The 16,764-nt window shown below is 48.1% G+C and overlaps 1 pseudogene; it reads right to left on the bottom strand.

The window, feature by feature from the left end:
• Positions 1 to 288: 288 nt before the first annotated feature.
• Positions 289 to 16,764, bottom strand: part of LOC140650826 (uncharacterized) — a 44,428-nt pseudogene continuing 27,952 nt past the window's right edge.

Genomic DNA, 16,764 nt, shown 5'->3' with positions numbered 1-16,764 from the left:
CCTCAGCTCTGGCCACGGCATGGGCACAGGACACACTCCTGCCCAAGATGTGCGTTGAGGGCATCACCCTTCACTGATTCCCACCACGCACCCCATCCAAAGTCATGTGAGAGCTGCCCAGCACAGCCCTGGGGGTCAGGAAGGCTGTCAGACACCGCTCGGGGACACGGGGTCAGAGCAGCCCTGCTCATGGCCTCCCCTCAACAAGGTGCAGTTAGCTCCCTGCAGGGGGATGTGACCCCATAAGGGCAATGAGGCAACCAGGCAGGAGCTGTAGTGGGGCAGGCAGCCCCCTCCAAACCACAATTCTTTATTGGTTGTCTAGACAGCAGGCAGAGTCATGAAGGCAGCCCAGTCAGGCCAAGCTCCAGCAGAGCCCTGGGTTTGGATGAATATCAGCAGATGGAGGGGGACAGGGGTTGGGAACCCAGGACATGGCAGGAGCATGGACCATCCCTCAGCCTGAGCCCATGTGAGTCAGGGACTGGGAAATCTGGTGTACAGTTCCTGCTTCCAGGAAAGCAAAAATGAAAGCAAAGCCTAAAAAAAAAGGAACTACAGAAAGTCCCATTCAAAGGCCTTACAACAACGGTAAGTGAAAGCTGGGAGGTGAAGGGGGTGAGGAAAGAAAAAGCTCACGACCCTCCTTGGTCTCCTGTTTTCCTCTTGCTCTGCTGAATTGGATGGGACCCCCAGCACTGGTCACAGTCACAGGAGAGCCAGAGGGCCTGGCAGCCATTAGCACTGAGCTGGGGTCATCCTCCTCCTCTTTTCTGCTCCCTCACTGCTCTGTCTCCTGTGGTCCTGGGCAGGGGCTGCAGCGACTGATCTCCAGCTTGGCCACCTTTACCTGGGGAGACCAACAGCACCCAGGGCAGAGGCTGCTGCATGCCCTTGGCAGAGCGGGGAGCTCATGCTGCCACAGCCGCCTGCACACGTGAGGGTCCAAGACAGGCTGGAGCACGGGGCAGTGCCTGCCAAAGCCTGACCCCTTCATCCCAGCTATGCCCAACCACAGGTCCCTGGAGGTGCCCACGGGTGCCCAGGCGAGAGCAGCAGTCCCTCAGCCTGTCCCTCCTGTGACCTCTCCCAGCAGATCGCTCCCCTGGGGAGTGACTCCCCCATGGCCCAGACCCATGGCCACGGGTCCCTCAAAGGGCTGAGCCTTGGGATGCTCGTCTTTGCTTGCCCCTGCCCCTGTTCCAGGCTGGGAGCACTGCCTGGAGCCATGCTCTGCTGTTGCATGGGGCTCAGCAGGCAGAGCCATCCTGACCATCCATGGCACCACAGGGCTGCAGCAAATGGGGAGACGTGTCAGTGAAGAGGATGAGCAGATGTTTTTCCTGAGGGTCAGGCTCTCCTGGGAGATCTCTGCTCTCCTCCCAGCTGCCACCCAGCCCTACAGCCCTTTCTGTGATGGTGGTCCAGGGAATTGCATTTTCCTACCTTTTTAATTATCCTCCTTAGCTTTTCTGGGCAGAGACTTCCTTTTCCTGGGAAAGGCAAAGGGAAGTTCTGAGTAAGAGGCTGGCATTGCCCATGGCCCTGCTGAACCTGTCCCCTTCCTACTCACCTGGAAAGCGCAAAACACAGGATCCCTGCAGACAGGAGGATGAGTGCCAACAGCACAACCACCCCAATCACAGTCCCAAGCTACGGGCCTGGGGACTGCCCTGCAACTAACACACAGCCAGGAGTGGGTGCCACAGCCTGGGCCACGTGCTGGCAATGGCCCTAACGATGGCAATGGGTGTGCACAAGTGTGTAGACATGTGCGTCTTGGCTTAGGTTTCTTGTGGGATGGAGGATCACCCCCATGTATGGGAAAAGAAAGGTTTCCTCTACACCCCCACAATGAGACCCTGCCACTCCTGTGCTCAGCCAGCTCCTCTCCATGGGAAGCAGCCAGGCTGGGAAAAGGGGGGGATGCGGGAGAGAGCCTCGGGCACAGGGAGTAAGGAGCCCACTTACCAACAGAGAAGCTGTAGCACACACAGGTGAACTTCTCTGCCTGTTGGAGGAGATGGGAGGGAGAGCTCAGGCCACTCCTGCCCCACTGCCCACCCTGGGGGCAAAGGCCTCCCACCCACAGCCACCAAATACCCCAGCTGTGGACAAGGACCCCAGGGACACTGTCCTGCCAAGGCGCCCGGGCTCTCAGCACAGGGGCCGGGAGCAGAGCCCGTGCGGCACTGCCTTTTGCCTTTGGCGGCTGGCCCAGACCCAGCCAAGGGACCCGGCCCCAGCTGGCAGCGTCCCCGGGGAGCAGGAGCCCCCCCGTGATGGGTACCTGCTGTGAGCGGCAGATGAGGTGGAGAAAGGGCCATGTAGTCCCAGACCGGCCAGAGGGCAGCGTTGTGGTAACCCTGCTTGCGGATCCCATCGCCCAGCACAAAGTCTGTGGGGGCAGTGAGGTTGAGCACGGCGGCCACATAGGCGCCAGGCTGCCGGCTGGTGTTGAAGGGCTGTGGCTCCCCCAAGCAGGTGCCTTCCATCGCCGTGCCATTGTGCATTGCGGCCACAATGAGCTGGTGCTCCCTGCAAGGCAGGGTGGTGAGAGGGCTGGGGGAGATGGGGACAGGGAGAGCGGGATGGAGGCAGCTGCGGGCAAGCGCTGCTGGTGGGGAAACCCATCTTGGGGCTGTGGAGAGCAGAACTGCCAGGGGCTGCACTCACCTCGCTGCCTTGTGGGGGGCTGGGCGATGGGGCAGAGGGGAAGTATGGCCATCCCTTGGGATGGGGAGGTGTCACGGACACCACAGTAGCTGATGTCAAGAGGGTCCAGGGTGTCTGGAGGGGAAGACCTGGGGGATGAGCATCAGTGGGCAGCATGTCAGGGGCTGTGTGGGGAGCAGGGGCGGCCCCGGGCAGTGCAGCCTGCAGAGCACAGCTCCTCTGTGCCCAAGCTCCTTGGCGCTGGCTGGGAGGCCACAGAGCTGGGGACAGAGAGCTGCCTTAGCCAGGGTGCACGCTGTGGCCACCCTGGAGGGACCGGAGCACAGAGAGCCTTACCCGAGCTGTTGGTCTGAAACTTCCACAGCGACGCAGCCCCAGCTCCAGTCGCCATGAGTCCCTGCATGGTCATCACGTATCTGCTGTCGGGGCTGTGCTCAGGCAGCAAGTGCTCAGTGATGGAACTGCTCAGCCACAGCCGCTCCATCTCGAGGAAGCCACCGTCCTGCACGCTTCTGACTGTGGTGTTCAGCTGGGGACAGGAGACAGAGCTGGAGGGCAGTAGCACCAACCTGCCCTCTGGGAACCTGCCCACAGCACACCGAGACAGAGCAAAGCACGCCTGCAAGCCTCCCCTTCTCTGCACCTGCCACAGTTGTGGAAAGTTCCTGGAGAGGAACCACCAGGAGCCCTGGCTCCATGCATGGACCTCAAAGCAGACAGGAGGAGAGGAGGAATTTGGAGCCAATGCTCAAGATGTCAGAGCAGCTACCTCTGTGAGCAAAGGACCAAGCCTCTGTGAAGAGCTGAGGGCAAGAGGGAGGCCATTCGTTTGAAGAGGTGTATATATATATAATGAGCCTGAGGCCAGGTCACTAGTATGGTATTTCAACACAGCAGGCACTGTGGTGACATTCTCCACAAGAGGAGCCCTGAACTTCTCTTTCCTCCCATGCAAGGTGGACTCTGAAGGCTTTGTCTACATGAAAAGGGGAAGACAGAGTTCCCACAATGGGATACAGGCTGAGACTCCCCATGTGCCAATGCATCATCTGAATTTCTCCTGAGATCCCAGGCCAGCCTCGCTGCTGCTGGGGTATTTATGGAAATGGCATCTTGGGAATATGCAAAAAAAAGAGCTAACTGAAACCAGAAAAAAGGGTTCTTGTCACAGAGGTATCTGGGAGCAGGGAGCCAGCTGGAACAGACGCACAAGCAATGCCGTCAGGGCCCCAGTTTGCTGGTTTCCCCAGGAAAGAGCTAAGAGAGGCACGAAGAACCAGCATGTCTGGGTCCCTTGTCACCCCACGGAGAGGTCTGTCCTCAGAGAGGGCATAGGGCACAATGGTAAGGGTCTGTCCCCCACCCCAGTGCTAGAAAGCAGGGCTGCACTGTGGGAAGAGACCCAAACTCACAGACAGAGGAGGCGCTGCTTGCCACGCACTGTGGAAAGCTCAAAGGAATGGTGCAACTCTCCCAGAGGAAGAGGGGTTTTCAGAGGACAACTCAAACCACAGGCTTTCCTGTGGCAGGAACCAGAAACAAGCATGCAAGAGGCACTGGAAACCCTGGGAGGCCACCCCAGCAGACACATCACCAAGTGCTGCACACCAAGACGCAAAGTCTGCTAAACCCCAGGCTGAGCAGACCTGGGGAGGAAGCCCAAAGGGCAGGGAGCATCCACCACCTCTCCCAGCAACTCCACAGCATGAGGAATGTCGAGGGTGAGACAGAAAACGCTCATGCTCATCACAGCCAGATGCTCACCAGGACTGGAGGGGAACCACGAGTCATCACAGTTTTCCCTTCCCCGCTCACCCCGTCTGCCTGCACACAGCTCCAGGCAGAGAGGCGCCTGGCAAGGTGGTTGTCCCAAAAATCAGGGTTCGTTTACTCAGTGTGCAAAATGCCAATATACACACAGAGCAGAGGTATTTTATTGCATATTTGCGCAGATATGGGTGCCTGTCCCAAGACAGCACACACAGCTTTCAAATTAAGTTATTTATACACAAAGCATTAACATATTCAACTTCCTAATACATATGCAGTATTCTCCTATTAAATGATTGGCTAAAATCTCCTCGCCTAGCATGTAAATTAGTATGCATACTTAGTTGTTGTTCTTCAACTTCATCATTTGAGTCAGAGGTATAATTGGGGTAGGTGGTCCGTGAGTCGGTGGTCACGATCTCCCCCTGCCGGAATTACCTTTCCCCTAGATTCCTACCTTTTTGGCAGATCTAAGCGGTTCTTCATGGTTTACTAACTAGACTAGTAATACATCAGTTACACTTCTGCTTTTTGACAGCCACATCCTACTTATTAGACAAAGGTACATTGTCTAAGTTCCTATGGAGATAGGGTAGGGCTCTACAGCGAATTTCTATAGCAGCATCAATCTTTATGTGAATTGTATACTTACATTTGATTATTACAACAATTCCCCCCCCTTTGAGACTTATCAAAATCCAATTTTTTTGACAAGTCTCACCTCCATTTTGTATAACTAACACATAGGATTGAGATGTTTGTCTAGTGATTAGACTTTTGAAGCATCAAAACATGACACAAACAATTATTATGATTATTATTGCAAAGATAATTAAATTCTGTAATAGACTTTGTAACCATCCTGTCAGGGAGAATCCTAAACCATGTAAAATCTTATTAGGCCATCCTGTTTCCACTTTTCCTTTAGTGGCTCGTCTTTCCAAGTTCGAATGTAGACAAGGTCTCCCAGCTGAAAAGGATGGACAGTGGTGTCCAAAGGCAAAGGTATCCTCTGATTTAAATACCTATGTAATGAAGATAAGATCTGCGAAAGAGAGTTTAAATACTCTTTAACTGTTTCCTGTCCTTTAATGTACATTTGATGCTCTTTTATTGTGAGTGCATTAGTAGGATATGGTTTTCCATACATTATCTCAAAGCGACTTACTCTTTCTCTGATTCTTGGAGTTACCCTAACTCTCAATAGGGCCAAAAGTAGGGCTTCTACCCATTTGAGGTGGGCTTCCTGACATAATTTTGAAATTTGCCTCTTAAGAGCCTGATTCATTCGCTCTATCTTTCCACTGGATTGAGGTCTCCATGGGGTATGGAGATCCCATTTTATCTTCAAAATTTTTGATACTCCCTGTACTACTTCTGCTATGAAATGAGGTCCGTTATCAGAAGATATTCCTTCTGGAACACCAAATCTAGGAATTATTTCTTTTAACATTATTTTAATTACCTCTCTTGCCTTATTGGTGCAACAGGGGAAAGCTCCAGGCCAACCAGAAAAAGTATCTACCAGGACTAACAAATATTTATACTGGTTACATCTAGGTAACTCTGAAAAATCTATTTGCCAGTACTCCCCAGGCTTTATTCCTGGTTTTACATTTCCTCCTATTGTTTTCTTTTCCACCTTTGGATTGTTAGCACAACATATCGAACATTTTTTTAACACTATGTCTGCAATACTTTGCATTTTTGGTCCTATAACATATTTTTTTGCAGTAAGGACCAATACGTCCGAGCCCATATGTGTTTCTTGGTGCAATTTCTTTAAGACAAATTACATTGTCGTTTCGGGGATTAGAAGTTGTTTTCTTTCCAAATTGCCCCGTGAGCATGGGCAACTCCAAAAGCATATTTTGAATCTGTGAAAATATTAGCCTTTTTCTCAGTACTTATTTCTAGAGCTCGATTTAGAGCAATCAATTCCGCCTTCTGGGCTAAAGTATTATAAGGCAAAGATTTGGCTTCCAAAACATGGTCTCTGGTCACTATTGCATTTCCAGCACACCGCTTTCCTCCGGACATGAAACTACTTCCATCTGTATATAATTCTAAATCAAAATCAGAAAGAGGAGTATCCTGTAAATCCGGTCGGCTGGAATAAACTTGTTCAATTGTTGTCAGACAATCATGTTGTAATTCATCTTGTTCTGAGATCGGCAGCAAAGTCACAGGATTTAAAGTGGCAGATATTGAAAGGGTAACATCATTCTGCTCCAGAAGAACTGCCTAGTATTTAGCCAGTCTGCTAGGAGAAACCCAATGGTGTCCCTTGTTTTCTAGGAGAGAGATCACAGCATGGGGTACAAACACAGTCATGGGTTGTCCCAAGGTCAGTTTCCTGGCCTCTTCAATTAAAATCACTGCTGCAGCAACAGCTCTCAGACAAGCAGGCCATCCTTTACTGACTTCATCTAATTGTTTAGAGGAATACCCCACAGGTCTCTTCCAGTGTCCTGGTTTCAGCTGAGATAGAGTTAATTTTCTTTATAGTGGCTGGTATGGGGCTATGTTTTGGATTTGTGCTGAAAACAGTGTTGATAATACAGAGATGTTTTAGTTGTTGCTGCACTAGTCAAGGACTTTTCAGCTTCCCATGCTCTGCCAGGTGCACAAGAAGCTGGGAGGGGACACAGCCAGGATAGCTGATCCAAACTAACCAAAGGGCTATTCCATACCACATGACGTCATGCTCAGTATATAAAGCTGGGGAAGAAGAAGGAAGGGGGGGCATTCGGAGTGATGGTGTTTGTCTTCCCAAGTAACCGTTAAGCGTGATGGAGCCCTGCTTTCCTGGAGGTGGCTGAATACCTGCCTGCCCATGGGAAGTAGTGAATGAATTCCTTGCTTTGCTTTGCTTGCATGTGCGGCTTTTGCTTTACCTATTAAACTGTCTTTATCTCAACCCTCGAGTTTTCTTACTTTTGCTCTTCCAATTCTCTCCCACATCCCACCGGGGGGGAGTGAGCGAGCAGCTGCGTGGTGCTTAGTTCCCGGCTGGGGCTAAACCACGACATCCAGCTTCCCAACATTTGAGTTAGGACTCCTAAAGCCACCTGTTGCCTCTCATGCACATATAGCTGAAAGGGTTTTTCTACATTTGGAAGTCCTAATGCAGGAGCTTCCATAAGTCTTTTCTTGATTTCATCAAAACCCTTTCGACACTCAGCAGTCCATTCAAATAGTCCCTCTGGACCCTTGATGGCAGCATATAGTGGTTTAGCCATCAGTCCAAAATTAGGATTCCACAACTGACACCATGCAGCCATACCCAAGAATCCTCTCAGTTGTTTTTTTTTATGTAGGTACAGCAATTCTACAAATTGCCTCCTTCCACTCTGCACTCAATTTCCTCTGTCCCTGCATGATTTCAAATCCCAGGTATCAAACTCTATCTTTTGCTATTTGTGCCTTTTTTTTTTTTTTTTGGAGACGTGTCTTTTAAATCTAGAACTGTAAAATACATATTATTTTCAGGGATGGAAGCAAATAAAGTATATAGGTTTGGCAGCTGTTGCGTTAAGAGTTACTGTCGCATAGGAGTCTGAGGAGCGGCTGGGGGGGGAACCCTCCCGTTGAGTCATGAGGTTCAGACAGGACCCCCTTGCTTTCTAAACTCCTTCTCAGAGAGGAGTCTAGGTGCGGCTAAGTCCAGTCTTAGTCTCAGACTTGGTCAATGGTTTATTTTCTAAGGACTGTATATGTAGCCACTCATCAGAGTCAGAGCCCTCTCAGGGCTTTCACTGCGATTAAGGTAACAGCATTAATTTACAACGTTATAAGTCTGGTCATGTTCAGCGTACTGAACTTCACGATTACGGATTCACTAATAACGCGCTGCACCCCCACTCTAGTCGTGTTGCATGAACTATCATGGCCACACTTAAAGAGTCTGGTCGTGTTCAATGAGAACTACCACAGCTAGATTAATGAAGAGTGCAGTTTATTAGAGCAACAGACACACAGATTCTTTGGATTACCGGTGATAAATTCACTTTCTGCAAAGCACGTGCAAATACCAAGAGTATGAGTAACACGGCTGGACACAAACGCGTTAAAAGATAATAAAGCAACTCTAGAGAGATTTCTAAGTTTCCTGGGGAGGCACTTGGTATAACCAACTGTTCGAATCTTACCCAAAGGTGTCCCGATGGGGGGGAAGAGAGGCTCAGCCCATCGACTGATCCCAGAGGTCAGAGTGGTACACGATGGTGTCTTCCTTAACATTCTCTCTCTCTTAAGCCATTTTATACTATTTTTCACCTTTCAGGTGGAGCTTGAGTGACTCTAGTCATACATACCTTTGTTTAGGATTGGTGTAAAGTTTTCTTGCTTCGCTTTTAAAGGTATAAGCTAGGAAAATTCAAAGCGCAAGCTCAGTGAGGGGTGGTTGCACCTTGGAGAAGCTTCTCCAGCTTCAACTGCTATAGCAGTTGCTGATAGCAGCTTCTCCAGCTTCAACTGCTATAGCAGTTCAACTGCTGATGCTATAGCAGCATCAACATTATGTGAATTGTATACTTACATTTGATTATTACAACACCTCCTCACCGCATTCTCCCTCCTCTGGGCTGAGCAGGCCAGGGGTACAGAGCAAGCACAGCCTGTCTTAGCAGTTTGCTGAGTGCTGTGGGGGGAAGCTTTGTGTCAATGATTCTGACAGGCAGGGATGCTGGCACCTGGGAAGGAGCACTTCCCTGTTCCAGCCTCTGCAAGGGTCTCTGGGAGTCCTCAAAGTGCTTAAAATACAAACTTCCTTCTCCCAAAGGGGCAGATAAGGTATCTCACAAGGTTCAGGCCATCTTCTGAACAACCACAAAGTAGTACAGACATGCTGGTGAACAAGCCAGTTACAGTAAAGCTTTGCTCTCAAACAACCCTGATTACAGAAGGCAAGAGATGCTCAGCTGAGCACTGCAACTAGCAGCTGTGTCCCACTGACACACAGCAGCGACCTACCCCATGCACAGGCATCCAGTTGCTCCCCACACCCAGGCCCATCCAGCTGGCAAAGTGGCAGCAAGTTCCCTTTTGCTCTGCTCTCAGCAGGCACAGTGTCCCTCAGGCACACCTGGGGATAGGATGTTTACAGAAAGTGGTAGCCCTGCTCCCTGAAGACCCTTTCCCTGATTCACAATTCATGAATTCATGCCTGATTCATGCCTGCAGCCTCCAGGGAACAATCAGCAAAATGGCTCGGTGCAGGGCATGACCCATCCCTGACCGTCCAGCCCAATCTTGTCTTTCCCACAGCACCCCCAGTGCACCCACACTGCACCGTAGCTCCTGCCCCCCGGGGTCTCCCAGAGACAGCAGGCGCCCCAGCTGACACAGCCCTCAGGGGTCCGCCTGGGCTCCAGCCCACAGCTGCATGCAGTAAAGATGCATATCAAACTTACAGGGGGAGGAGCAGCAAAATCTTCTCTCGAGGGGAGAGGAGGAACCACTTCTTACCTGTTTCCCAGGGTACTCCTTGGACCTTGGGATCAGGTTCTTCCTGGCCCTGTGCTGCCAGCAGAGATACAAGGACCAGGAGAAAGCTCAGAGCCAGCAATTGCAGGGCCATGCTAGCATGAAGTCCCCAGGCAGGACTGAAATCTCAGTCCCACTCACTGCCTCTGAGCATGGGCATCCGTAACTGACTGTAAGACTTGCAACCACAGGAAGGAAACAGCCACATGGGGAAATTGCATGAGATACAGGAGGCTTCCTCTTTGAGGAGGGAACCCTGTTGCCCCACTTGATCAGCATCCTTGAGGGGCTTTGGGAAGCTGGGTCTCTCCTGCAGTAACAGCAGGAACAGTCACAAGTCCTGTGGATCACTTGGACGTTGCCTGTGGAAGATATTCAGCTCTGCTAGTTCTTCACATGCCCTGTACACTACAGAGGGTCTGCAGAAGGGCCCAACAAAACAGAGTGGCTGGTAGCTTCAGGAGGTAAATGCAAGTGAAGCATCTAAGCTGACATGACACTGACCTCAGATTTGGCCATTTCCTCTCAGCAAAGTGGTCTTTGAGCCAATGATTTCAGAGGACTGGGACCAGAGACATCATGCCAAAAAAACCCAGCAAAACATTGCATATTGTCAGAGGGTACTGAGAAGGAGACAGAAAAAGGCATCGCTTTCCCAAAGATCTAAAATCTGGGTGCTCCCACACCATGAGTGGTGTGTGCCCTTTGGGTGCCCGTGGCTCCAGGAGAGCAGAGGAGAGGCAGAGAAGGGCAAGTGACACAGGATGGAGGGAGACGATGAGCTGGTTTCTTGAGGAGAGAGTGAAGAGTGGGTACTCCTTTCCAGGTTGGCAGGGGAAGGTACAATGGAGGGTTACCAAAGTTTCAAGGTTGTGGGCAAGGTGGATATGGAAGCACTGTTCACCAGATTCTGCAGGATTAAAACTAAAGGCTCGCCAAAGGAGAGAAATGACACTGAAGCAAATGTTCACAATGACTCTGTGTTAGGGGTATAAAAAGCACATCCTACAGTCAGCTTGTCATAGCCGAGTCCAAGGAACTCAGGTGAGCCCATGTGCTGTTGTAGAAAAAGTTAGTTGAAACTTGGAGCTAGCAGCTTAAACATTAATAATAGCTAGAGTAGACAAAGCTAGCAGCTTAAACATTCATAGCTAGAGTAGACAAAGCCTATAGATCGTGGTATATGAACTGTAACAACCATATTACAACATGCCAAATAGCTAACTACAGAATCGGCCGAAACTGACCTAAGAGGATATGATATTGTATAAGATGACAACCACTTAGCAACCGCTTAGTAACAAAACAGCAAACAAATCAAACCAATAAAAAAGCAAGAAGACCTCAGACCTTAATATTACTATTGGTCCCAACTATCGCGTGAGGGGTGGGGAACTTAGATTGTAAGGGGGTTTATTTGTTCAGGGTCCCCCTTCAGAGGCACCCAGCTCAAGCTGTAGCGCTATTAATAAAAAGTACTTTCATAAAGGAATCTATCTTTTGGCTTATGCGGCAACCTAGAGTCGAACCCTGTTATGCTGGCTGGCATGCGTAATTTCCATAACAGTTTGGTGACCCAGATGGGACTCTAGGCAAAAACCATCAGACCCTCTCGTCTCCAAACGTCCAACTGCCATCATCGGGTGAGTTCACCTGGGAACTTTGAGGACGGGAGGTGCCAATCAGTGAGTGTTAAAATTCCACTAATGAATTCTAAGCATCGGTGCATGCTAAAATTCCACTACCATATTCTAAGTATTTTGAGTTTGAGTGGGTTCGAGTCCCACTTCGGAAGAGCGCTCTAGGTATTCTGAGACCGAGTGGGTTTGAGTCCCACGTCCGAAGAGCGCTAGGATAGATATGTGCAGCCTGATCAGCATAAGGCGCACAAATTTGGCATACAGATATGGGGAATGTACCCAGCATAGAGAAGGGGATGCCCTTAGCCAAGGTACCAGAAAATTGGAGGAAAATAGATGGCGCTGCAAGTCTATCAAAAAACCAAGCAATAGCATTGTGCCAGGAGGAATGGCCGGCAATGACTGGACTGGGAGGGTGGCCCTGTGAAGGATCCTTTGTCCAAAAGAAATTAACTTTACTATGACATATTCTGGAAGATGAAAAACCTTATCAAATGGATTTTTGGTATGTATGGGACAATTGGGCATATGACCACCATAAAGAAGGTGGTCGGAAAAGTTCACAGAGAACCTGGGTTACGACTCTAGCTGCAGCAGTCATAAGTGATCCAACAGATATGCTTGTGGAATCTGCTCCACCCTATGCACCCCCCTCTCCACTTTCTTCTAACCCATCTTTTGCTACTGCTTCTGCCACTCCTACTGGAATCTATCCAGCTATTGCTTCTGCTGCTCCTGCTGGAATCTATCCAATGGTTTCTAATGTTCTTCCAAATCCAGCTGCGATGCAGCCTGTAGCGGGGGGGAGCTAATGCTCCTCCTCCAGTATTGCATGTATTTACTAATCAACCCTGGAATCCAGGAGATTTAGCTGTGTGTGGGAGTAAAATGCCTAGATTGAGGGAAGATGCAGATCAGTGTGCCCAATTATTTTCAAACATTTGTACTGGATATAATCCATCATGGGGGGATACTCAAATATTATTGAAGGAGTTATTTAGATCTGATAAAAGGGATAAAATAATTGAAAAGGATACAGAGTTGACGCGACAGGCTGGGGGAAATAGGAATCCTTGGCCGGCAAATGATCCAAATTGGGATTATAATAATGCAGGAGACAGAGCCAACTGTCAGACAGCAATTCAGAATTTAGTGGTTTGTCTTGCCTGGGTTGTCTTGCCGCATCCGACGGGGAGAAGAGACCTGAGTGGACTCCAGCGCGCACCGACCTGTTGAGCGGGGACTCCTTCAGCTCCTCTCCTGCAGTCGGGCGGTAAGCGACACAACGGTGCAACGCTACTGAAAAGAGGTATTTTGGGGGGGGGATATGAGAAAAGGGGGGTAGGGGCAAGATCTCTCGGGAAGCAGAGAGCATTTGTTCTGGGCTCTGCATAAGATGCATCAGGGAAGATACGCGGCAGTAGCATAATTTTGTTTGTTTCTACACGCTGTTCTGTTCTGTTCTGATTAACGAAGGGAGAGGTCCCTCATTCTGGTTTGTGTAGAAACGCTGGGTTTTTTGGTACCGATATGGGCACTGCTGCTTCCCAGAAGGCACCCCTTTGCTCTCCTCTAGGATGCATCCTGAAGAATTGGAAGAAATTTGGGGGGGATCCCATGACTAAAAATAAGCTAAAATGATATTGTAATCAATGGTGGCCACAATATCAATTGGAAGATGGTGAAAAATGGCCTGAGAAGGGATCCTTGAAATATAACACTATATTGCAATTAATGTTGTTTTGTCAGAGAACTGAAAAATGGGATTAAATACCTTATGTGGATATGGGTTTTTTGCGTTAAGAAATGATTGGGATATTAGGAAGAAATGTGGCTTAGTGGATTCTAAACATCAGATTGGAATATATGTGTTAAAAGAGAAAAAGGGAAAATCTTGTTGTATTGAATTGAAACAATCCAGAAGGAATGTATAGTACTGTTAAAACTGTAATGATGACTCATAATCCTAACTGGGGAGATGTACAGGCTCTCCTAGAATATTTGTTTACCACTGAGGAGAGAAGAACAATTTTAGAGAAAGCTAGAGAAGGACTAACTCAAGAACACGGGGGGGTGCCTAATACCAATATGTACCTCCCAAAAGAGGATCCGGGGTGGGATCCAAACATTAATGATGGATTACAAAGGGTAAAGGAATATCAAAAGTTAATTTCATATGGGATTCGACATGGAGTGCAAAAGCCTAAGAATTTACCTAAACTATATGAAGTAAGGCAGGGGGAGAAGGAAACCCCATCAGCCTTCTATGAGACATTGTGTGAAGTAGCTTGAAAACGGACAGATCTGGATCCGGAAGATGATAGCAATTCAAAGTTATTTAACATGCTGTTTATTGCTCAAGCAGCTGCAGATATAAGAAAGAAATTGCAAAAGGTAGAGGGTGCGGATGGCATGAAAATCTCACAGTTATTGTCAATCGCATATAAGGCGTATAATAATCGGGAGGAAATAGAAGAGAAGGAGAAGCGGGGACGAGCAAAGCTGCAAGCTTCTTTGTTGGCTGCCTTGACAGAAGGACAAGAAAAAGGGAGAGAAAATACGAAAGGTGGATTTTGTGGCCGAGGAAGGGGCCATAGAAATAATAGTGGAAATCGTCATGACATTCCCTTGGGAATGAATCAGTGTGCATCTTGTAAGCAGGAGGGCCATTGGAAAAAAGATTGTCCACGCCTTTCGAATAATCAGGAAAGAGGGACAGAAGAAGCCATTGGGGTCGTGACAGAGATTGGGTTGGACTGAAGGGGACCGGAGAAATCTATTAAAGTTTCCCCAGCCGATCCTCCGGTTCCAGTCAAGCTGGGCAATGAAATAATAGATTTTTTTAATTGATAGTGGAGCCACACATTCTGTAGTAACTAGTTGTAGGGGACCCTTAAGTAGAACGAAAATAAGCGTTGTTGGTGCAACAGGGAAAAAGACTTTAAGGCCGTTTTTACAGCCTATGGAATGTTCAATTGGAAATACTAAATTAACTCATGAATTCCTTTAGATGCCAGAATGCCCCTTACCATTGCTTGGACGAGATTTACTTTGTAAACTGAATGCACCACTAACTTCTTCTGAAGACTCTGTTCAGTTGCATATTCCTCCAGAGACTGCCTGGAAAGCCCCGATATGTTTGTTAACCGAGAAAGATCCTAATGAAGAAATGAATATTCCAGAGGAAGTACTGAATGCGGTTATACCTCTGGTATGGGCATCAAAGATACCCGGATGAGCGAAGAATGCGACCCCGGTAAAGACTGAACTGAAACCAGGAGCTCAACCGGTAAGAAAGAAACAATACCCCATTAAGCTGGAGGCCCGAAAAGGATTAGAACCTATAATAAGCTCTTTTTTAGAACATGGATTGTTACGGGAGTGTCAATCGGAATTTAATACTCCCATCCTACCTGTAAAGAAGCCCCATTCTTCTGAATATAGACTGGTACAGGACTTAGGAGAAATTAATGCAAGGAGAGTAGATGTCCACCTTGTGGTTCCAAACCCATATACCCTCCTTACTACAATCCCTAACAGTAATACTTACTTCACAGTGTTAGATTTAAAGGACACCTTCTTCTGTATACCTGTGGATAAGCAGAGCCAGACCATCTTCGCCTTTGAATGGGAGAATCCAGCTACAGGACGAAAGACGCAACTCTGCTGGACTGTCCTTACCCAGGGATTCAAGAACAGCCCTACCTTGTTTGGTAACATACTAGCCAAAGAATTGGAACTATAGCAAAATGATCATGATGCTGTAACATTGTTGCAATATGTTGATGATTTACTAATTGGTTCTGACAGTTATGAGGCATGTCTGGAAGGCACCATCACTTTGCTTAACTTTCTGGGCTTGGCAGGGTATCGGGTTTCTAAGAAAAAGACTCCGATTGGGAAAAAAAGGTCCAATATATGGGGTTTGAAATCACCGAAGGACAGAGAGAATTAAGTACTGAGAGAAAAGAGGCAATTTGTAGAATTGCTGCACCTACATCAAAGAAGCAATTAAGAGGATTTCTGGGAATGGCCAGATGGTGTCGCTTATGGATTCCCAATTTTGGACTAATTGCCAAACCACTGTATGCTGCTGTGAAAGGACCTGAGGGGGTTCTCGAATGGACACCTGAATGTAGGAAGAGTTTTGATGAAATTAAAAAGAAACTCACGGAGACTTCTGCTTTGGGACTCCCGAATTTGAGGAAACCCTTCCAATTATATGTACGTGAATGACAGCAAGTGGCATTAGGAGTTTTGACACAAAAATTGGGGAGCTGGAAAAGACCGGTGGGATATTTTTCAAAGCAATTAGATGAAGTCAGTAAAGGCTGGCCCGCTTGTTTGAGGGCAGTAGCAGCTACTGCAACTTTGATTGAAGAATCTTGGAAATTGACATTGGACCAACCGATTACTGTGTTTGTACCTCATGCTGTGTCTTCTCTCCTTGACAATAAAGGGCATCATTGGATCTGCCCAAGCAGGTTAGCTAAATATCAAGTGGTGCTGCTGGAACAAGATGATGTTGTAATCTCCCTGACCTCTGCTCTAAATCCTGCTACCCTGCTCCCAATTTACGAATCCGGTGAATTGCATCATGACTGCTTAACCACCATCGAACAAGTGTATTCTAGTAGGCCTGATCTGCGAGATGAACCCCTACCAAATGCAGAACTGGAGTTATTTACTGATGGGAGCAGCTTTATGTTGGAAGGAAGACGGAAAGCTAGATATGCAGTGGTAACACATACTCAGGCCTTAGAAGCTAAACCTTTGCCTAGTAATACATCTGCTCAAAAGGCAGAATCGGTTGCACTAACACGAGCTTTGAGCTTAGTCAGGGAAAAAGAGTCAATATTTACACAGATTCTAAGTATGCATTTGGAGTAGTGCATGTACATGGGGCAATTTGGAAAGAAAGAGGACTATTAAGTTCACACGGGACTCCGATCAAATATGGAACAGAAATAATGAAGCTCTTACAGGCAGTCCTTCAACCGAAGGAGGTTGCTATAATGCATTGTAAAGCGCATCAGAAGGAAACAATGAAATCACGAAGGGAAATCGAAAAGCAGACCAGTTAGCAAAAGAAGCAGCATTACAGAAATTGAAATTTGAAGGAGCTTTAACTCCAGTACCCCATTTGGAATTATCACCCCCACAACATACTGAGAAGGAAAATCAATTGGCA

This window comes from Ciconia boyciana, chromosome 4 (genome assembly GCF_034638445.1).
Source record: "Ciconia boyciana chromosome 4, ASM3463844v1, whole genome shotgun sequence".
Lineage (NCBI taxonomy): Eukaryota > Metazoa > Chordata > Aves > Ciconiiformes > Ciconiidae > Ciconia > Ciconia boyciana.
Note: the sequence above shows the minus strand (reverse complement) of the source record. Positions and strands in the feature narration are given on the sequence as shown.